The sequence below is a fragment of the Eurosta solidaginis genome, chromosome 2, assembly GCF_040869045.1.
Source record: "Eurosta solidaginis isolate ZX-2024a chromosome 2, ASM4086904v1, whole genome shotgun sequence".
Taxonomy (NCBI): domain Eukaryota; kingdom Metazoa; phylum Arthropoda; class Insecta; order Diptera; family Tephritidae; genus Eurosta; species Eurosta solidaginis.
This window is the reverse complement of record NC_090320.1, coordinates 99,543,452-99,567,210: the sequence shown is the minus strand read 5'-3', so window position 1 is coordinate 99,567,210 and position 23,759 is coordinate 99,543,452.

Genomic DNA, 23,759 nt, shown 5'->3' with positions numbered 1-23,759 from the left:
TAGAAATCAAGTTCCAATACAATCGGCACATGATGCTTATCAGTAATTGATAGAGAGCTTCAGATTTAGATATCCAATACCTTACCTTAAGTTCTTATAGCCACGATAAAAACACTTGTAAGGTATAACCATTTCTGACATTACTGACGTTTTTCCGCAATGAAAAATTTCTCAATTGCACACACACCAAAAACAAATTTGAATATTTTATTTTGTTTATTCCCTTTTGTTTGCAGTTTGATTTTTGAATATTAAACTGCGCAAAAACCACAAAAAATCATGGGCGACGGAACGGTTAAAGCTTGTTGTAAGTGTTTTATCATGGTTATAGCAATATAGGTATGCATTAGGCATGTGAACTGCATCCGGATTTTTCAACTATCCGGATAAACCGGACATTCGAATAACCGGAGAGCTAAGCAAAAAATCCGGCTATCTGGATATCCGAATTCGTAAATGGAAAATCCGGATATCCGCTGTTCGGGTATCAGGATACGTAAACGGAAAATCCGCATGTCCGGATACTGGAATAAAAAATTTGAATATCTGCATATCAGAATTGAACGAAGCAAACATCGAAAAATAATTCAGAAAATATGTTGGTAGGTTATTAAAATGGTCAGCAAGATTTGGGATCAGTTCCAAAAAAGTGAAAATAAGAACAGTGCCATTTGTTTATATTGTGAAAAAACGCTACAAAACAAAGGATCGACATCAAGTCTATGGAGCCACTGTCGGTTTTTCCATCTTCAAGAGAATGGTATGGACGCCGCTTTTCTCTCTGAATCTGCGCCACAATATATATATGTAGGATTTAGTTATATTTAATGAGATTAATTGTATTTTAACAAAGTTTAGATAATGTATACAGTGAATATTAATTAAATGGAACGTCTTTACGGCTTGCTTGTCGTCTTCAAACTCTTCTTAGCTTCGATTTTCGTCTTAACAGCTTCGCTTTTCGTCTTTCGTCTTTTTCGCTCTTTTCTCTCTTTAATTATGAACACGCTTTCGTTTTACTCTACGTCTTTAATCTTCCTCTACGTCTTTATGCTTCTTACTGAGTATCTTCTTTCTTAGCTGGATGGTCACAATAAATTCCCACATTCGGCCATTTTGACTAAAGATTCGGCCCGAATGATTCATCGCCATCTTCGTCGTTTTTGTACGTAGACCATGGTTTTATGTATTCTTCGCAAGTCGTTGTATTTTTTGGACCATCGCTGTTTCCAATTTTTGGCACATCATAGGAGTTATTTTGCTTCACTGTTACAATTCTATAGGGTCCCAAAAACTTTGGCTTAAGTTTAAGGTTGCTACCAAATTGCGTCCTCTTTATGGCTACTACATCGCCAACTCTATACTGCCTTGGCGTCTTGCGTCGTAGATTGTATGTTTTAATATTTTCGTTTTGTATCTTTGAAATACTCGTTTTTGCTGCTGTTCGTAAATCTTTGCGATCGTCAATAAAAGTCGTCAACAATTCTTTCTTGATACACTCTTGCAACTGCAAATCTTCCTTAGTTCGCATCTTTGCGCCAATTAAAAGTTCGAACGGTGTTGTATCAATGCTTCTACAATATGTCGAATTAATCGCTTGCTGTACTTTTTTAACTTTTTTGTACCACTTGGTCGGGTCGCTTATGCTGAGTTTAGAGAGAACTGAGATTATTACAGAATTCAACTTTTCAACTTGGGCATTTACCCTTGGTAGGCCTGTCGTCCTTTTAACCAACTTTATTCCTTCATCGTCGCAATATTTGATAAAATCTTGAGAGGTGAACGCAGATCCTCTATCTGAAATGATGTATGTTGGGTTACCAAAAGTCGTACTTTGATTGCTAAGCCGCTGTATTACTTCATTCGATGTGGTAGACTTCGTTGGATATAACCAGCAAAATTTTGTGAAAGAGTCAATTACTGACAAGATGTGCTTGTAGTTTTTGTGCGTCGACTCTAACGGGCCTAAAAAGTCGATATGGTACGTATACAAAGGTACGTCTTCTTTTTGTAACGGATGCAAAAATCCCTCTTGTTTTCCCCGCTTACGATTAGTCATTATACATGGGATGCAACAAGCTATATATTCTTGTATTTTTTCATCTAAACATGATATGTAGAACGTCTTGGATATTAATTCTTTAGTCTTCTTCGCTGCAAAATGACCTCTGTCATGTGCGTTGCCTATGATTTGTCTTTGCATAGATTTGGGAATTACCAACAACTCAACGTCTTTGACTAACTTATAAAGAATGTCACTTTTAAGGAAATAATCTTCATAGTAATTTGCCCCATTGCTCAAAATTTGTTTTATAGCTTTAATCTTTTCGTCGCGATCTTGTGCTTCTTTAATACCAATACAGGTACTGTCTACTACTATATTCATTACAGGGTATCTGCTTAGAGCATCAACGTGCTTCATACGTGTGCCAGCACGATGTTCAACTGTATAATTATATTCTTCTAGAAAAAGGAACCCAACGTGCCACTCTGGTGCACAAACTCTTTTTTTCTAGCGTTTTTGCAAAAGCATTACAGTCGGTAATTAATTTAAAATGTATTCCCAGTAAATAAACACGAAATTTCGTTAGAGCTTCTATCACTGCCAAAATTTCCAATTCGTAGCTAGTATATTTTCGTTGCGCTTCTGTTGTTTTTTTACTCATAAAATATACAGGATGTAATTGGTTGTCGTCTGGTGATTTCTGCAGCAACACTGCCCCAAATCCGTCAATAGAAGCATCTGTATGCACTACAGTTTCGTACGATTGATTGAAAATAGTCAGCACTTGATTTTCTGTAAGTAACTTCTTTAAAATATTAACTGCAGCCTCTTCTTTAGCTCCCATGCAAAACTTACATTGTTTTTAGTTAAATCAGATAATGGTTTCGAAATTATTGCATAGTTCGGAATAAACTTTCTGAAGTACCCGGTCAAACCCAAAAAACTTTCTAACTGTTTTAACGTTTGCGGCATTTTAAATTTTACGACTGCTTCAGTCTTTTCCGGCGATGGATAAAGCTTTTGGTTCTCTATAATGTGACCAAGAAACTGAATACGCGTCTTCAAAAAGCTACATTTTTTCATATTTAGTTCCAAACCAAATTCTTTACACGTTTCGATGACTTCTTTAAGATTTGCTACAGCTTTTTCTTCATTTTTTGAGGGAATGATTACGTCGTCTACGTATGGCAAAGCAATGCCTTTACGCGTTAGATGACGGAAAACAGCATTCACATGCCGTTGGAATACGCTAGGGGAATCGGAAAGTCCAAACGGCACTTTGCGAAATTGATATTGACCGTTCTGCGTCACAAACGATGTATACTTTCGGCTTGATTCCTCAACGGAGACATGGAAAAAGCCGTTCTTAAGATCTATCGTACTAAAAACGTTTGCTTTTTGTAGCCTGTCTAATTGGTCCTCTATAAGGGGTCAAGGAAAATGATCTTTTACAATTACCTTGTTCATTCTGCGAAAGTCAACACACAGCCGCGATGTACCATCACGCTTCCTAACAAGTACTATAGGGCTAGTAAATTCAGAGCTTGACTCTTCAATAATACCTTTCTGCAGCCACTCTTCTATTTGGTCATCAACAATTATTATCTCGGTTAGCGCCATTCTACGTGGCCGCGAAAATATCGGAGAATCGTCTTTTAATAAGATTTTCAGTTCAACGTTTGTAGTTTTCGATAATACTGGTTTGTAATTTGATAAAAGTTCATGCACCTCTTGCTTGGCAGACAAACTAGCGTTTTCACCTATGTCAATGTTTTCACACGAACCAGTTACGTCTATACTAAGCACAGATATTTCTTCATTAGAACTGTCAGTAAATATTTTGCTTATTTTTATTCCCGACGAATTAATTGTTAGTTTTGCGACTAAACAAAAATCCGCACCAATAATAACATCAACGTGAAGATATTCGGCATTTACAACAAAAAAATTTATATCAAACACTTCATTGTCTACTGTAATGGTCTGCTTTATCTGACCCAAAGGCTTAACATTACTGGTTTTGCCAAAACCTAGCAACTGCACTGTACATTCGTTTAATTTTACGTTGTCTAATTGTTTAAAAACATCAAAACTCATTATATTCGTGCTACTGCCCGTATCAATCAGTGCTACACATTTGTTTTCACCAACTTGTATGGTTTTAAACATCATTTCGTTTGCCTTTCGTATTGTTTTCACTTTTCTTACTGCGTCAATTTTTTTCTTCACATCACAATTTTTTGCGATATGCCCAAATGAATTACAAACAAAACACTTTGTTCCTTTTTCTTTATTTTGGCAATTCTTCGATGCATGCCCTTTATCTCCACAATTATAGCATATTAATTCTTTTGGTTTTCGCTTTACATACTCTTCATTGCGCACTGTGTTTTCTGTGCTACATTTTTCTTTTTCAATTATCTTTTTGTACATCTTTAACTCCTCTTTAAATTTGCTCAAATTTTTTGCACCGTATAAAATTGTTTTATTTGTTGTTTTTGTGTCTATTCCGTCTATCACATATTGAATTAGTGCATCGTCGTCGATATGCCCGCGAGATGAAATGTCTTAATCGGTAAAAAAATTCAAATACACATTCGTTTTTATTGCGTTTGCTTGAAAGAGTGCTTCATGTATCTGCTTGCTAGAAACGTTTGCTTTGAATTCTGACAACAGCGCTGCTTTCAGTGCGCTCCACGAATTCAAATTTCGTTCACTTGCAAAGAACAATTTTGCGATACCTCTTAATGCCTTTTTCGCAAAAAGAAAACGTTGAAAGTCGCTCCACCGCATTAAATCAGCTTGATTTTCGAATTCTTCTATCCAGATTTCCTCAGGAATTGAGTTTGTACCATCAAAATTACGAATGCTATCCTCTACGTCACGAAAACTGATGGCAAAGCGTGCAGTCATCATTCCATCATTAACGTCTACAATTTCTCTGCCGCTGTTACCACTGTTCGCGTCACTGACATTACCGAGTTGCGCTGCTTGGCTATGCACATGTTTTAATGGTGTAACAAACCGATTATCTGCTGCAAAATTGGTTGCGCTTCCATACTCTTCATACGTTTCGTCGTCGCTCGATTCGTCGGCGTTGGCGTCACCGTCGGGTACATCGTATTTTAATAAATTACCTTCTTGCAGGTTGCGAAAAATGCTAACCACCAACTCGTTATTATTATGGCTTATGCCTAAAACATTACAAATTGACACCAAGTCCGCCTGAGTCAAATTTTCTTCAATATATTTTATTTTTTCGTTGTATTCTGCGCTCTGCTCCGCGAAATTAAAACCGGTAAATGTACGCAACCGTCGACGATTATTTCGGTCACCTTCATAGCCAAAAACGAATTTATGCAACGCAATTATGCTTGGTGTTTTGCACACACGTAGATGTTCACATATTAAATCGTTGAGGCAAGGCATTTCACTCTGTATATAAGGACGAGCCCCCAAAAATGTAGGATTTAGTTATATTTAATGAGATTAATTGTATTTTAACAAAGTTTACATAATGTATACAGTGAATTTTAATTAAATTGAACGTCTTTACGGCTTGCTTGTCGACTTCAAACTCTTCTTAGCTTCGATTTTCGTCTTAACAGCTTCGCTTTTCGTCTTTCGTTTTTCTCGCTCTTTTCTCTCTTTAATTATGAACACGCTTTCGTTTTACTCTACGTCTTTAATCATAATACTAAAAGCTAGCAAATAATTAGGTAAGTCATAGATACTAGTCATCACGCTCCTCATCAATCTAGGGCGTCGATCATACAATTAAATAAAGCGTTGGACCCGTCAAATTTCTATTAATAGTCATAAGTAAGACGAACTGAACCTAAATCAGGTTATGCCACGCCTCACATTTTTAGAAATTTCACACGCCCAACGCTTTTATTTGTCTGATCAACGCCCTAGATTTATCAGGAGTGTGATGACTACTACCTAATTATTTTCTAGCTGTTAGTATTATTATTATTTAATGTAAGTATCGCTTTCAATAAAACCGTTTAACTTAACAATTTTTATAATTATGTCATTTTCAAGTTTTTAGTCTTTATTTAATTGCTTATTATTTCTCATTCTATTTAGTTCATTTATTGAGTCACTATTATAAGGGCTCTTTCCTGACAATTTGTTACAATCTAAGTCCTTAATACATAATCCTTCCAAAAACTTTACTCGACTCGGCGCAACGTATGCTTGTCCGCTCTCGAACTCCAAAGTATTTTGATGTCAGTTCTACCGGACTCTGTGTAATAATTGTTCCAAATATGAGCCAAATCGGACCACAAATACAAGTATTTTTAATGTATCTATCCTTGCCGCACCTATCGGGTTTTTTTCATAAAGCGATTTCGATTTCTGTATGTAATATGTGTTCCAAATATGACCCAAATCGAACCACAAATACGTTTTTTTTAATACCTCGACCATTGCGCCACCTAGTGGCGATTTTTCATAGGTCGCTTTCTATTCATGTATGTATTACGTTTGCTTGTTTAATGGTTGTTCAATTTATACTTATTATTTAAGAATTGATGAGCTTCACACCGACTTATAATAACTGAATATTCAATTATTATTAGGTTTTTTCTAAGAGAAACTGAAAAGAAAGAAAGAAACATTTACTGGCATATTGCGATGGTACCATTTCGAAAACCGCCACGTAATCAATATTTCTCCAAATATCTAGACATTTCACCTTCTAGAATCTCCTGCTTGGTTACCAGGTATATACATGTATATTTGTAGTTTACGCGTTTCTCATAATCATATGCGTGTGTATGTGTGAGCAACTACTTCCGCTGATGACCACATGTGTGAGTGTGAGAGATCTCTTCGTTGCCTTGTATGTAAGCGTTGCTAGCTTTAATGTGTACATGTATATACGAGTGGCTGCTTCAGGTTTTTATTGTTGTGTGTTGAGAGAATTGGTGGTGGCGTGCTGATTGCGCTTCACACTAGTTTTTCTGCAGAGGAAGTGCATTTTGCTGACTCTGATGATATCGATGCGTGCGCGTAAAATTTCCCACAACGTTTAAATATTTTGTTGCCACCTATATCCCACCCAAATCGGATATTTGCATTTATTTGAGAGATTCTTCTTTAGTGAAATTAGTTGTTTCCATGGCTAGCTCCTCTGATTCTCTTGTTGTTGTTGTTTTAGCAGTGCTTCGCCCCATCCAATAGGTGCGACCGATCACAAATTGTCATCAATATCCTCTAACTGGATTCCAAGGAAACTTGTTGTTTCAACAGGGGTGGACCATAATGAGAGGGGTGTTAGAGGCGTTGGTTCCACATTACAATTAAAGAGATGGTTGGTGTGATATGGGAACACATTGCAAACAGGGCATACATTTTGCATGTTGGGGTTGATTCTGGATAGGTAAGAGTTTAACCTGTTACAGTATCCAGATCGAAGTTGAGCTAGAGTGACTCGCGTTTCCCTGGGGAGTTTGCGTTCCTCTTCCGCAAGTTTTGGGTACTGTACTTTGAGTACTGGATTCGCTGGAAGTTCCTGGCATAAAGGTCCGACGCCGTATTTCCTCATAATGCTTACGGAGATGACTCCTTAAACCCCTGGGCGGTGTTGGCTCATCAATCAGATGTCTGTTGGGATGCCCAGGTTTCTGGGTACTCAACAGGAACTGTTTGGTTAGCATCTCATTTCTCTCGCTGATGGGGAGTATTCTCGCATCATTATGTAGAAGGTGTCCTGGGGACATAGGAAGACAGCCCGTGGCGGTTCTGGGACAGTATTTTGGCAGGCCTGTAGCTTCTTCCACTGAGTACTTTTTAGGCTTGGCGACCATATAGGGGACGCGTAGCATGCAATCGGCTGACCAATTGCGTTGTAAGTAGTAATGAGCGTTTCTTTGCCTATTCCCCAAGTACTGCCAGCTAGAGATTTGAGGAATTTATTATGGCTCTGGTTTTATGGTACAATTGCGGCTGCATGTTCACAAAAATGCAGATCCTGATCAAACGTTACACCCAAGATTTTGGGGTGTAGGACAGTCGGTAGCGTAGTCCCATCGGCGTGGATGTTCAAAGTGGTCGACATTTGGGACGCCAATGTTGTAAATAAGGTTGCGTAGGATTTAGTCGGTGATAATGCCAGGTCTCGCGAGGCTAGAAAACGTTTATTCTGTTGCAAAGCTCATCGATCTGTGGGACTGGGCCTGTGGCCATTATTGTGCAGTCATCGGCATAGGAAACGATAGTAACTCCTGCTGGTGGCGAAGGTAGCTTTGATATGTAGAAGTTAAACAAAAGTGGGGATTGTTTAATTCTTCTTGGTTTTGATGTTTCGTTTCTAAATTGCACCGATGCCTGCCGACCACCCAGATAAGAAAGGTAGACCTTTCCAGGGCTTGCAGTAACGTGCTATGGTTGACCGTATCAAAAGCTTTTGATAGGTCTAACGCATGGAATACTATTCTATGGTGGGGTTTTGATTTAAACTGCAATTTATCTGGGTGCTAATGGCATTTAGTGGTGATATGAAGTTTTCTAAAGCCATGCTGATGACAGGCTAGCTGCAAATTTGCTTTGAAGTAGGGGAGCAAAATGGCTTCAAGCGTCTTGGCTACTGGCGATAGGAGAGATATAGGGCGATACGACTCTCTTATGTTAGCTGGTTTCCCAGGCTTTAGTAGCGGGACCACCTTGGCCATTTTCCATTTTTCGTTGAAAATGGCCTATTACCTGAATATTTAGAATTTTTAATTAGAAGAAAGTCTGATGTACATCAGTACCTAACTAGACAGGAAAATCAGTTTCACTTGGATCCTGTATGTACAAGTAAGGGCTTAAAATCAGTATTTAATAATGGACTAGCAGTGTATAATGCCGTCCCAGATGATATAGAAAATGTAAGAACGGTTGGATCGTTTAGGGAAAAGATATGTCTCTGGTTAGATGCTAATATTTAATAAATCTATATATTTTAGTTTTTAATTATAATTAACTGTAAATTTTATATACAGCTGGCTGTTAAACCTAATAAGAAATAATAATTGTATAGAGATTAATTGAATTAGACGTAGGCTAATTTTTAATAAATAAATAAATAGTCGGGTGGCGTCGTGATACAAATGAAAAGATGTTTTTCTGTCTAATTTTAGAGTGATATATGTAAATGATTTTATACTGCAAGAAGGTTAATGGCATTTCGAGAAATGAATGCATCTTCTATATATATAAAAATAAGTGCACATTTTAGATGTTACTTTATAACTTGAGACCGGCTACACCAAATTCAACCAAATTTCTACGGTACATTTGGGCTATCATGTAGATGGTTTCTGTAAAATTTGATTGAATTTGGTCGAGCGGTTCATGAGATATATCACACCATGCTACGGCTACGTTTCATACCAATAGATGGTGCTTATTTCAATTTTGCATTATTCAATAGAATTAACGGTTCTAGAAGTATAATTTCACGTTCGGCATTTCTCAAGTGAAAACCAAACGAAATAAAAAGAAGTCATTTGTTTTGTTTTGTTTTTCATAAAAACAGTGAAAAATATAATGAATTGGATTTAAGTAAATTTGGTATATGCTGTGCTCCAATTTGGTGAGTAATGTCCCACTAAATTTATTTAGTGTGATTTTGTTGTGTTAAAGAAACAACGTAGTAATAAAATTGCGAAACAACCATGAATACAGTTGAAATAATCTTGGAAATTGCTGACCGACTGCATTCTGATGAAGATGTCATACATTTCGCATCGGCAAATTAATTTTTGGCTGGGAGTTTGGCAACAAGAATTCAAGAGTATCGAATTCATCGCATTTTTTACGACGAAGTGCTGATGCATTATTTCGGTCAATATTTTAGATTTCTCGAAATCATATCTTCTTTAACGACGGGAAATCTCTTATTGGTAAAACGAATATACAGAACCATTGACTGTTGTCATTCAGCTTGCAAATTTACGACTACCAAATCTGATAGCCATAGGATTTACATATACAATGTTTCTTCGAAATACGGATCAAGTCAACATTAGAAATATTCGCCCACCTGTTTTCGAATCAATATCGCTACAACTATTTCGTAACCTAACTCATGGATCCCTCGAGTTCAACGAACATATTCACCAGCGTCCCGAAAATTGTTCTTCCTACACACCTACTAACTTTATTACTCTGATGCCTTAAGAATAAAAATAAAATAAAAAAAAAAGTAATGAAGAAATGTATTTATGATGTGTTGTACTGATTCATCTGCATCTGATCGAGTTTTCTTAGACAAGAGTATGAACAATGAACATGGCTGCCATTTCGGCAATAGGAATTTTTCAGATACAATGGAAAGAGATACACCACAACACAACATATCTGTCACATCGTACTTTCGGTGTATATTGACATTAGGTCTTTTTGTTATGAACTATGGAAAATCAAAACGTGTGTTCAATATTTATGTAGTTTTCGATTCATAATTGAGTACTTCTTCATTTTCAATTGAATTCATATCAATATTTATAATAAATTGGGAATTCCTTCTGTAAGTATGTCGTGTCTTTGAACAAAAACATAGTAGAAAATTGTGGCAATGATGTATCATGTTTTTCTCTTCAAATTTCTTTTTTCAAATGTTCTTTCTTCGTTCATTTTACAGAATACATTTAGTGATTTCAACTGTATCTAATAGTGCGCACGTGTTTTATTGTGTTTTATTGTGTTTTTCATCACATTTTTTGCACGGTTTGTATTTATGTAATAATGATAACAATAATTGGTTTGTATTTTCATTTTGTCTTGTGGACATATACGTGTGGGTGTATTTTGACCGCGCATTTTTTGTTTGCACATGTGCTTTTCTTAAATTAAATTTCTTGCGTTGAACATGGAGTTTTAGTGATTTTTTTTCCTTTCTCTTGAAGAAAATGCCTCGAGCCAGACGTCAAAATATTGGTCGACGTACGCGTAGTGCTAAGAGAATGTTACTTCAAAGAAGAGAGCAAAGTATTGATGACTTGTCACAACAAAATGAAATACGACGTGAACGATATGCACGAAATAGATCTGCAGAACCACAGCGGCAAAGAAATCCAGCACGACCAAGACAAATACGACGTCGTGTTCTAGAAAATATTTATCGTGCTGCTTTTAATTACGATCCACAAATTGATTACAGTATGCATGGATATATTGAATTGATGAGTGCGATATGTCCACATTTTGAAGCAGCTAAGTTTCTGGGTGAAACGGCTGGCATGTGTTGTGCTAATGGCAAAGTGAAATTGCCGGCATTTGAAACTCTGCACTCATTAATTTTTGGAGGATCACCAATGTCGAAGCATTTTATGAATCATATACAAGAATATAATTCATCATTTCAAATGACTTATTTTGGTGCTAAAAAAATTATAAGAGACAATTTAGGTGAATTCTGTAAGGTGATTACTTCATGTGGAATATTTATTTAAAATTATAGTCGACTCAAAAGCAAAAAGTGTCCCCAGTGGCGGGTCGTCGTGAGGAGCTCAGAAGGGAGCTTACGCGAGGTGCTCAGAAAGGGGCTTGGTGCCCATAAGGGGGCTGACGCGACGTGCTCATAAAGGAGCCGGATGCCCAGTAGGACGAACACGCGAACCGGTTGATGTATCCAATCCATCCTTATAATATATCGTGCCTGTTTTCTACGGAAGAAATAATAATTCCAGCTTTTAAAATATAAATTAGCTTGTATCTCTTAGTTTAGAATGGCGAGTATTGCATTACGTATAGTGGCAAAAGTAAATTCAAGACTGATACAGCTATACAAGTCATTGTAGTGCGAGCACCAGATAAGCAGAGGATTATTTTTAGCAAAGTTGCGACGACAAAGGGTAAATAAAAAGGAACGTAGAGTCTGGAAACCCTAGGAGGAACTGCAAAAAACAATCGGCTGAGAAGGTCAGCAGAACCAATTTCTCCAATAATGAGCTTATGGATGAGCAATACCCCCAGTAATATTCTTCGGTTTTCCAGAGTGGGTAAGCTAATAAGAAGAAGTCTATTTCTGTATGGTGGAAGGTGGAGACTTGAGTCCCAGTTAAGGCAACGTAATGCGAATATCAAAAATTACTTTTTAACTGACTCAAGACGCTTTATATGATTTTGAGAAACAGGGCACCAAACGCATGAGCAATACTCGAGTATTGGATGGACCAGCGATATGTAAAGAATCTTAGTGAGATACGGATCATCGAACTCTTTATCCCATCTTTTAACGAACCCGAGTACTCCCAACGCTTTGTTGGCAATAGATGAAATATGCATGGTGAAACTCAGTTTCAGATCAAAAAGAACACCTAGATCATTACAATAGATATACGCTCCAAAGGGGTACCATCTATTCATACGGTTTCAAAACTGGTTTCACTCGGTGAAATGTCATATGCTTACATTTAGAGCAATTCAAAGCTAGTAAATTTGTTGTGCACCAACAATGCAACGAGACTAAGTCGGCCTGAAGATGATCCAAGGAACTCAAATCGGTAGGACAGTAAGTGTAGCAAAGTTTTACATCATCCGCATACATTATAATATGGGAATGTAATATTATGTGTGGCAAGTCGTTTATGAATAGGGTAAAGAGCAAAAGGCCCAGATGACTTCCCTGAGGTACGCCGGAGGAAACTCCAAACGATTCCGAGAGATTGCACTTGAACAGGACTGGTTGCGTCCGGTTAGAAAGATAGCTTTTCAGCCACATTAATAGGTCAAACGGAAAGCCCAGTAAATCAAGCTTATGAATAAGTAACTCATGGTTGACGGTATCGAATGCTTTGCTGAAATCAGTATAGATGGCATCCGTTTGCTTTGCTCGCTAAAAATCCTTCCATAACTAAAGAGGTAAATACTAGCAAGTTTGTAGTGGTTGACCTTTGACGAATGAAGCCGTGTTGTCATGGAGATAAAAGGGAAGAGCACTGATATTGAAGTTGACTGGTAACAATATGTTCAAAAACTTTAGGAACAGCCGAAAGTTTAGCAATACCCCTGTAGTTCTCAAATTTTGACCTACTACCTTTTTTATATAGGGGTATAACAAAAGACTGTTTCCAAAGTGACGGGAATGACGCAGATCCCAGAAATAGCTCAAATAATTTTAAAATAAGCTCATATATGTTTTAAGCACACAACTAGGAACACCATCTGGTCCCGGAGAAAAGTTGGACTTCAAAGATTGAAGACTCTGAAGAACAATATTACCATCAATAGCAGGATTCCTAATGGAGTTGGAGCTATATAAGCGATAGGGGTATTGACCGGAATGTAAACCACTGGATGAATACGTGGACTTAAAGAACTCAGAAAATAGTTCAGCAACGTCGTCATCAGTGCAAGCTTTTTTACATCCAAAGGTTAATGAGGAAGGATACCCAGAATTTTTCCGTTTTGAATTTACGAAACTGTAAAACTTCTTTGGATTTTCAATAAACTTAGCTTCACAACAACTTAAGTAATCTTTATAACAAAGCTGATTAAGACGGTGAAAGTTAGAACGAGCTAATAGGTATTTAGAGAAGTTTGTAGATGTCGGATAAGTTGCCTTGAAAACCAAGACGGCTTATTCGAACACAGGGTATAGAGAGTAGGAATACAGGTATCAAAGAAGCCGTCAAGTGTACTGTAAAATATGGAGATTGTCGAATCGACATTAGTGCATGCATGGAGATCCGACCAATCATGGGAAGCAAACAGATCATTAAGCATAATGAAATTCGCTTTGTAGAAACATCTAGAATGGGGTCGATCCTGTATTTGAATCCTGCGGGGTAGACTCAGGGTCTTCTGGAAGGGTCAAAGGTGGAATTTGAATAAGGGCAGTACCCGCTGAGCCATCCACAAATACTAAATCCACGTTGTTAATCTGAAGAGAAGAGATGAGTCTTACAGGCAATTGAGAAAATCGTGTTGAGCAGTTGGAGTTAAAAAGTTTGAATCACTCATATTAACCCAACTAACTGCTGGCAAGTTAAAATCACCAACAACAACAAGTCGATCATTATGACCTAACTGCGAATGCAAATCGCAGATAGCTGAGCTATGACTAGCATAAACATCCAAAGCCGAACAAGGTGGAATGTACGAACAGCAAACAATTACGCTAGAGGTATCGAATGAAAGCCTAACTGCTATAAATTCGATATGAGAGATATTGTCCAACAAAATCAACTCAGATGAGAGGCAAGAATCAACAGAAATAAGGACACCTCCCGCTCTAGAAATGTGGTCTTGCCGATAAACAGCATATTTATTTTAAAATACCTCACAATTGAAATTATCAGGCTTTAGCCAGGTCTCCGTAAAGGCGACTACTTGTGCCGTAAAAGTGAAGCTATTAAGGAAAAAAGGGGCAAGTTTTGATCGTAGGCCACGAACATTTTGGTAATTAATGATGAGATGGGACGAATCAATAATTACCTTTGTGTTGTTGTTTCGGTGTTCGACTGTACCTTTTTTGAATATCTAATTGTTCTGTAGATCTAAGTAAGAGTTTCTACAATGTTTGTAAGGATTCTGATCCAACATCAAATTACATTACATACATATTACAGATTCAAGGTCAGATTTATCATCGAGCGGGTGCATTGTTACCATTTCCTGACGCTAACCATCAATGTTTGCAAATATATTTTATCGGAGATGAAAATCGTGAGTTGGATGAACGTTGCACAATACAAAACGAGCGATTATTTGCGATTTTTTCATGAGAACAATGAATTGGTGAAATTGTTCAAAACCTCTCTCGATCGTATGCCATCTCATAATCACAAAATCATAATCAGAGCGGATAAAACGCCTTTTGGTGAGCATGCCAGAAGATTTAATGTACCGACGATTGATGAAGTGGCAATTGTAATTGTTGCCGATCAGTTTCAATCCCGCGATATTTTACTTTTATTTATTTATTTATTAGTCTACAAATTTAACAGTTAATCAGACTAAATATAGTATAGTATAAAAACAAACAAAAAGACTTGGCAACTTAAATATATAATAATTACAAAAATATACTGAACTACTTATGTATAAAATCATTCAAATGCAAAGACACACCCCTGCTAGACGGCTGTCCGTCATTTAAGGTATCAATTGACAGTTATGGCTGATGGATATTTACATCAGGGCGTAAAGCAAAGTTTCTATCAGGTTGTTAGAAGCGACATGACAAACCTGATTAAACAATTTGTATACGTGTATGGTTTTCCGTCTTTCTTTTGCACACGAGAATTGGCATATCGTTGTCCTTGTCATTGCCTCCGACCTATTCCATCACCCCTGATGTAAATATACATAAGGTGTGTATAAACAAAAACAGCAGACACAGCTGATGTAAAAACCAATCAGACCTGTATAAATAAAACCAGCAGACAGCGCTGATGTAGAAATTCGTCAAACCTGTATAAATGAAATCCCTCCTGGGGCCCTATTCGCTAACTGTGAGTTTTAAAGTGTACACCAGCAATTTTGTAAACTTTGAAATTCTGATTGTGTAAAGCAAACTGTGAAGAAAAGAATTCACTGATAAAAACTTTGTGAGTTTTATTGGCAGCCAGTGCACACTATTGTGACATTCAAAACTCATACGCACTGTTGCAGAATGACTTTTTTGTTTTAATGGCTTTTGATGAATATTTTCTCACTGACATAAGACTTTTATATTCAGCGCTCATTCAGCAAAACGATGTGCACAATAATTTACAGAATCGCACGAAAATTTAAAGTGTAAATTGTGTGTACAAATGAGTTTTCAATGAGTGTACATTTTTCAGTTTTTCACAGTTAGGGAATTGACCCCCTGGTGTAAAAACCTTTCACATTTCAAATTTATCATTTATTTTCATGCAAAATTTTATCATATAATTATTTGACTAATATATTATTAAAATAGTAGATGTGCATAACATGGCATGGTTGATGAGCTTGAAGCCACAAAGTAAAACACTGTTTTCACAATGAATTCATCTTTGAACTAATAAATATAAACAAAAATACAAAAACCAAAAAATGTATAAATTATATTATAAATAAAATGTATAAGGATATAGATAAGATTTAAATAAGCGTTGCTTATCCAGGTTTATATATAAATTTATGTATGTGTATATGCTTATACATTTTATTTATTATATAATTTATACATTTATGGTTTTTGTATTTATGTTAATATTTATTAGCCCTGAGGTAGACTTCGGAGTGAAGTCGAAATTATGCAAAAGCAAACGTTGTGTTTTACTCTATAGCCGCAAGCTCAACAAACATACCAAAACAAAGAAATAAGGTGGGAGATGACTGATTCCCAGCTTCGATAAATATGTCACATTTTGCTCCAAATTCGCCAACTGCTGTGCCAAGACAAAAACAATAAATATATTGTTTAAACGACTTTAAGGTGAATCAATTTTATATTGTCGAATATAGACAATTATTTGAATGAATTAAAGTTAAAGCTTAGATACGCACATGACAATGCTGCTAAAAACTTGCAAGAAAGCAAAGTAAAAGCTAAAGAAAAACAAACTAAAGTAAATAAAGCTAAATTTACAGTGAATGATTATGTTTATTTGAAAGTAGGCAACAAAAGAAAATTTGAAGTACCGTTTGAAGGACCCTATACAATAATTAGAGAAAATGGGCTGAATAGCACAATTGTAAAGAACAAAAAGGAAATAACTGTACATAATAATAATCTAGTTAAAGATAGGAGTAAGTAACGAAAAAAAAAAAAAATTTATTATTTACAAAAAATAGAAAAATTTTATATATTTACATAAATAATTCACCATACATTTACATAAATAATTTCCCTAGAATTTTCTATATATTACATAAATAAGTTACCATATAAACACCCACTAATATATAACCGAATATAAATAAATCTATATTTTAAAGAACTACAGTTAATTTACATTTTTCTTAAGGGGTAGGGTGTAGTGTGCCTGACCACGCTAATGCGCGCGACACATATTGCTGAGTCAACAGGTTTGATGTCTCAATTTGACATAGCTTTATATATGAGACACCTGTGACACACATAGCTTAGCAATGTGTGATCGCATTGCAAGTGACACACTTATTAATGGCGTTCTAGAAAGAATTAGCAATTAAGCATTTGTATGTATTTCAAGCGGCAATCGATTATGATAAATGCTCCAAAGTAATTTGTATGAATGAATAGAATTAAGAACTTGATTGTAAACATATAAAAGCTGGCGATGTGCCAAAATAAAGTATTCTTGACTACAGACTTAAACCAGGTGTTTGTCTTTATTCATGAATCAAAGCGGGCATTTTAATGCTTGGACAAATTTGACTGGAGGGCTAAGACAATACTCAAATCCATACCTCATCTCGGACTAGGTCCTATATAGGAGAATTAGGGAAACACTCGATTCAATCCTGATTCAGTGTACCAGGTCCTTTACATGGCGATCCTGCGAAACGAAAACTAGGAATCGTAATTTTAAGGACATGCAGGTATAAAAAAAAACAAAATTTAGGTATAGAAGCTTCTTGAAAACTTTTAGTTAAATTGTCTTTGTGAATGAGTACTAAAAAGCTCAAGGAGGGTGTTCGAACAAGTGGGCTTTTCCACTTGCTATACGTGCAAATAAAACGAAAAAATTAATACCTTTGTAGGCACTTTAAATTTTAATTCAATTTAAGAAGTTACAAAAATTACTATACAACTAATTTGATGCGCTATTAATTCGCGGGTCAATAATAAAAGCGGACTGTATCCAACGATGATCCAAAAACTTCTCTTTCACTCAACTCGAACAGCAATGTCCAAGCATTAAAAAATGTATTCAATATTCCAGTATAGCGGTGCAAGCGAAGAGCGGTAAATTGTTTTTCTAATTACCTTATGCGACTACCGGTGGGTGGGAGGAAGAGATGCGTATTGCCTACGTGACTTAGTGAGGTGACGTGATGCTAGAGTGTATTGTTGTTGGTTGCGGTACCGACTTCGATGCAGCTGCAGTTTGCTCTCCTACCTATGTAGTTATGACAACGAAAAGAACGAAAGTATGTAAGATGTATAAATATGTACATATGAATGTGAAGTTGGTGACGATGATTTTGCTGGTATGTAATGTATACCAATACAGTGGGCATGAAGCGAAAAGTACGATGAGGAAATTGTTTTGAACTGATGTGCTTCAACATCCTCCCCCCTTGAAAACTGTGTTTTCAATCAAACAATAATGATGACTTAATAAAGTCGATGGTTCGGCGATGAGTGTTTGGTAACTAATTAGGCGCAAGTCGAAAATTCTATTGGTAATTTGCACACCTTTGTTATTGCTCGTTTGAGTATCCCATCAGCAGTCTTTATCATGACAACACGTACTAAACCATCAGAACCAGCCATGGTTTCAACGATTCTGCCAAGAGGTCATTTGAGAGGTGGTGTATTCTCATCCTTAACAAGAACCATGTCATTTTCCTTTAGGTTTTCTCGAATAGTTTGCCATTTATACCGGTGTTGAAGCTCCTTTAAATATTCTGAGTGCCATCGTTTCCAAAATTGCTGCTGAATGGCTTGAATGATTTGGAATCTTTTTAGAGTACCCATATTCACGTCAGACAATGATGGTTCTGGAATAGTATACAGAGTGCGTCCGGTAAAAAAATGTGCCGGCGTGATAGCTCTGAGATCGTCAGCATCATTTGATATCGGTGTAAGCGGGCGACTGTTTATCATGGCTTCTACTTGGCAGCATACTGTATTTAGTTCGTCGAATTTCAACATGTGAGATCCAATCGCGCGACGTAAATAATATTTGGCTAGCTTTACTGCACTTTCCCAAAGTCCACCGAAATGCGGTGACCTTGGGGGTATGAATTTCCAATTTATGCCTTCTTCAGCCATGAAGGTTTGTACCGAAGCAATGTGTTGCTGCGAGGCGAAGAGGGTCAAGAGTTCTCTGAGCTCTCGATTGGCACCAACAAAATTGGTTGCATTGTCAGAAAAAATTGTATTGCACTTGCCTCGCCGAGCGATAAATCTCTTAAGTGCAGAGATAAATGCCATTGTACTTAAATCTGGAACTAATTCCAAATGCACTGCCTTAGTCGTAAAGCAGATAAATACAGCCAAGTAGACTTTGATAGAGCCCCTACCCCTTAACTGTGGAGTTATTGAAAAGGGTCCACAATAGTCGACCCCAGTTGTTGCGAAAGGGAATGTGGGCTCAACTCGTTCTTGTGGTAGTGACCCCATTATTTGATTATGCAGTTGAGGCTTACTGCGATAGCATAGTATACAATTATGCACAACTTGTCTTATAGTACATCTAGCGTTAATAACCCAAAATCTATCACGCAAAATACTTAGCAGGGTTTGACAACCAGCGTGCATATGACGACGATGAAGATATTCGATGAGAGTGTATACAAAGGGGTGTGTTCTTGGGAGCAGAATTGGATGCTTAGCATCGAAAGGTAGCGAAGAATTCTTTATTCTTCCACCAACACGAATCAACGAGTTATGAATAAATGGCGATAGCTGATTGAAGTTGGACTGTCGACTTACTTTACCTTCCTGTAATTGCTTGTATTCAGCTGCAAACGCTTGCCTTTGTATGTAGCCACAAATGAGCAATAAGGCAGAATCTAATTCTTCTGCGACGATTGAGCCTGAGTACGTAGTTGGTGAGCGACGAGAGCGTGATATGAAGCGATGAACATAAACGAAAATACGAAGTAGTTTAGTATAGTTATTGGCATATTTATGCCTTGCAATTAGGTCGTCTGACTCCGCTGCGAGCAGAGCATGATGTTGTTTACGTTGCTCGGGAAGGGTTTCAATGTTATTAATTGGATTTTTGGGCCAGGTTGATTGTTCTTGTTGCAGAAAATATGGTCCGTGGAACCATAGGGAATTATCGATGAGGCCCTGTACATTTGCTCCACGTGAAACAAAATCAGCTGGATTTTCCTTCGTAGGTACGTGATGCCAACTGTAGTTTGCTGTTAGCTGTTGGATCCTTGTCACCCTATTGGCAACGAATGTTGTCCATCGCATGGGCTCACCCTGTATCCATGATAATACAATGGTCGAATCTGACCAACAATGTATGTTGCTAGCTTCTGTCCTAAATATAGTTACTACTGATTGTAACAATTCTGTTAAGAGAACAGCCGCGCATAGTTCCAATTTAGGAAGAGTCATCTCTTTGGTTGGTGCCACTCTTGATTTGGCGCATAAAAGAGATGTATACATTGTTCCCTCGTACCGCGAAACTGCGTAAATGCACGCGCCGTATGCCTTTGTACTTGCATCTGAAAAAGCGTGTAGTTGCGCTCCAAAATCAAAATGTACTAACCTTGGAATTTTTAAATTGCTAATCGATGTGATTTGGTGGCATATGTCCGTCCACTGTGTGTAGATTTGCATTGGCACGCTTTCGTCCCACGATAATTTGAGCTTCCAGAGCTGCTGCATCAATAGTTTGCAGGTAACGACGATGGGGTTTAACAACCCAAGCGGATCGAAGATGCTCGCAATTCTCGACAGAATAGTGCGTTTGCTGATTTTTGACGATGGTGGGTCCAAAGACGAGTACGAAAACAGAAAATTGTCATCCTGGGGTGACCACTTCAGACCTAGCGCCTTGATATATGAAACGCCGCCAATATTTACATTTACTTCCCTATCGGCGTCTGGTATGTCAGCTAAAATGTTGTGGTGATTCGACGCGAACTTTCGAAGAGGAAATCCTCCTCCAGCTAATAAATCGATTACTTCATTCTTAATGGCCCCCACTTCCTCGAGAGTTGCAGCGCCAGTCATTAAGTTGTCAACATAAAAATCACGGAGAGTGACAGCAGCCCCAATCGAGTGTGTCGAAACATTGTCGTAAGCTAACTGCCGAAGACATCTCACTGCCAAAAAAGGGGCACAACTGGTTCCATATGTGACGGTCTGCAACTGATAAGTGCAGAGTTCTTGACCTGGTGCGTTTCTCCATAAAATGCATTGATACTTCGCATCTCTCTCATCTACGATGATTTGCCGATACATTTTTGTTATATCGGCCATTAATACGTACCGATACGTGCGAAAGCGGAGAAGAATGGTGAATATGTCGTCTTGCAACGTAGGACCACTTCGAAGAACATCGTTTAATGCAACTCCATTTGATGTGCGACAGGACGCATCGAACACCACTCGCAGCCTTGTCGATGAACTGTCCAATTTGACCACACAGTGGTGGGGAATGTACGTTCTGGCCTTCGATGACAATTCATTTGGTTGTAATAAAACCATATGTTTTAAGTCGATGTATTCCTGTATAAAGTTTTTATATTCGTCTTTAATCGCACTGTCGGTAAGTATTCTCTTCTCCACCGACCAAAATCTACGACGAGCGATTTCGTATGACTGGCCAAGCTTGCTTGGACTTGTCGAGAAGGGCAACCGAACAATGAATTTGTGTGTTATAGGGCAACGAGTTGTTGTTTTTTGGAAATATACCTCACACTCCTCCTCTTCCAACGTACGCTCGGCCTTTCGGGAATGATAGCTCTCTTCTAATTTCCAGAACTTCTCTAGAAGAGTGTCTATTGACGGTTGCGCTGTTGTGGTATGTGTGCTGGAGGGGATGACGGGTGGTGACGAAGTAAGCAAAGTCGATGATGAAACTAATGGTCGTGACCTTATAGCACCAGCTACAATCCAGCCTAGCTGCGTCTTCTGTAGTGCTGGCAGATTTTTGTCCAATTTTATCTGACCCACCGATAGAATGTCGAAAAAGAGCCCAGCCCCGATGAGTAAGTCAATTGGACCAGGACAGTTGAAGGTGCGGTCAGCTAATTTGATATTTTTTGGTATTCCCCAATGGGTTACATCAATACAAATTTGGGGTTGATGTGTCGAAATCGATGGGAGTATAACTGTTTCCATTACCGAGGAAAATCCATTGTGAAGCGATTGGATACTAATACAAGCGCCTTGGTATGACTTGGTTCTTAATGCTCCAATACCGGTTATTTCGAGGTCAATTTTGGTCCATTTTAGATGAAGCAATTGAGCCGCATGCTCCGTCATAAAGTTCAACTGGGAGGCCGAATCAAGCAGCGCTCTTACTATTAGCCTTGTACCATGGTTAGTATAAATTTGCACTAACGCAGTTGCCAGAATTACCTCACTCGTACCTGTACTGACCTTCAATGCAGCTGATGGCGGCGAATGCGTTGTCTCCGAACATTGCGGCTGTTGTCGATGAAGAAGCGTGTGGTGGCTTACCTTACAATGTTGACAACGATTGGCAGAAGGACACTTACTAGACGTATGACCTGTTCCAAGGCAATTTAGGCATAGTTGATTTTTCTTTGCAATACTGTAACGCTGCATTGGGTCCATTGCGTTGAATTTTTCACATTTAAATGGCGAATGTGTAACAGCCTCGTTACATAATAAACATTTGTTGGTTACTGACGACACCAATGATGTAATTGACTTCACCAACGCCGATAATTTGGTAGCTGACGAAGCCTTAGATGTGGATTTTCTGTTGACTTCAATGATATTGACCGTGTGGCAGCGGCGCTCGATAAATGTAGCTAGATCATCCCATGTTGGTAACTGAAGCGAAGATGACGAAGAATTATCCCACTTAGTAGTCACATACTCTTCCCATTTGACTTGAATTTCTGGATCTGATTTAGAGACGATGAAGTGCAACAAAATTCCATCCGTGATTTGTGTGCGTGAAGCAAGAGATTGTAATGCGCGAAGATGGGAATTTATGGAATCGATGAATTCTCTTAGCGAAGACGTACTCGACGTCTTAAGGAATTTGTTATCAAACATTGCTTGTACATGTGACTGAAAAATATACCTTTTGTTGTCATATCTTTTCATGAGCAAGTCAATGGCACGATTATAATTGTCAGTGGTGACCTCTAAAGATTGAATGAGCCTGAAGGCGCCGTGGGTTAAACATGACCGTAGGTACTGAAACTTCTCAATTTCATTCAGTCCTAAATTATTGTGAACGAGAGCGGTGAACATATTATGAAAGTCTAGCCATTCGGTATGGTTTCCACTGAATTTCGTCAGTTGGAGTTTCGGTAAACTATGGCGATGCGAAGACGATGGTTGAATAGCAGGCATCGTGGTGCTCCTCAATGCCTCTACCTTGTTAATTTCAGCTATGCGCTCAACAATAGCGCTCCTGATATCGCAGTAGGTATCCTCAAATAAGGAGCGATGATTTTGGTCGATTTGCGACTCATCTAAGGATTCTAAATCCGACTGCACCTTTTCGAAGACAGCGAAGTGGTGCTCAATCAGCGCTAGTTTGGTCTCAAGGTGATACGATGACATGGTAGAGAACTGCTGGATATCTTGATGGAGCTCTGCTACTCTGCTAAGTAACTTGTCTCGTTGAAGCAATTTTGTTCTAATGTTGCCGGCTGTATTTGGGGGTGTTCCAGTCTCCCCTTCCATACTGTTCGATGATACGTGTGACGAATAAAATTCAATTTCGCGATCGAAAATTTGGCTTTGATTATAACGCGAACGCGGAGCCGAGATCCGGCTCGAAGGACCTTTGTTCGAACAAGTGGGCTTTTCCACTTGCTATACGTGCAAATAAAACGAAAAAATTAATACCTTTGTAGGCACTTTAAATTTTAATTCAATTTAAGAAGTTACAAAAATTACTATACAACTAATTTGATGCGCTATTAATTCGCGGGTCAATAATAAAAGCGGACTGTATCC